This window comes from Seriola lalandi, unplaced genomic scaffold (assembly GCF_002814215.2).
Source record: "Seriola lalandi dorsalis isolate HSWRI2012SDOR001 ecotype SW California unplaced genomic scaffold, Sedor1 jcf7180002054582, whole genome shotgun sequence".
Lineage (NCBI taxonomy): Eukaryota > Metazoa > Chordata > Actinopteri > Carangiformes > Carangidae > Seriola > Seriola lalandi.
The window spans coordinates 1,317,839-1,318,751 of NW_019525135.1; the positions used below are offsets into that span (position 1 = coordinate 1,317,839).

General features: G+C 55.5%; 1 protein-coding gene across 2 annotated transcripts in view; it reads left to right on the forward strand.

Annotated features, from left to right (window-relative positions):
• ndst3 (N-deacetylase/N-sulfotransferase (heparan glucosaminyl) 3) overlaps positions 1-913 on the forward strand; it is a 44,224-nt gene that overhangs the window by 34,030 nt on the left and 9,281 nt on the right. The gene's annotated exons all lie outside the window — the stretch shown is intronic.

A 913-nucleotide genomic window follows, 5' to 3' on the forward strand; every position in this document is an offset into this window, starting at 1 on the left:
CCTCACCGCCAGTCAACACAACCTCTACACCAGCAAACTTGACCTCACCACCAGTCAACATGACCTCACCTCCAGCAAACACGACCTCACCGCCAGTCAACACAACCTCACCTCCAGCCAACATGACCTCACCGCCAGTCAACACAACCTCTACACCAGCAAACACGACCTCACCGCCAGTCAACATGACCTCACCGCCAGTCAACACAACCTCACCACCAGCAAACACGACCTCACCGCCAGTCAACATGACCTCACCGCCAGTCAACACAACCTCACAACCAGCCAACATGACCTCACCGCCAGTCAACACGACCTCACCTCCAGCCAACATGACCTCACCGTCAGTCAACATCACCTCACCCCCAGTCAACACGACCTTACAACCAGCCAACATGACCTCACCGCCAGTCAACACAACCTCACCTCCAGCCAACACAACCTCACCGCCAATCAACATGACCTCACCGCCAGTCAACACAACCTCACCACCAGCAAACACGACCTCACCGCCAGTCAACATGACCTCACTGCCAGTCAACACAACCTCACAACCAGCCAACATGACCTCACCGCCAGTCAACACAACCTCACAACCAGCCAACATGACCTCACCACCAGTCAACACGACCTCACAACCAGCCAACATGACCTCACCACCAGTCAACATGACCTCACCTCCAGCCAACACGACCTCACCGCCAGTCAACACAACCTCACCACCAGCAAACACGACCTCACCGCCAGTCAACATGATCTCACCGCCAGTCAACACAACCTCACAACCAGCCAACATGACCTCACCGCCAGTCAACACAACCTCACAACCAGCCAACATGACCTCACCGCCAGTCAACATGACCTCACCACCTCCAGTCACCACAATGTCATTGCCAGGTACGTCTCCCACAGT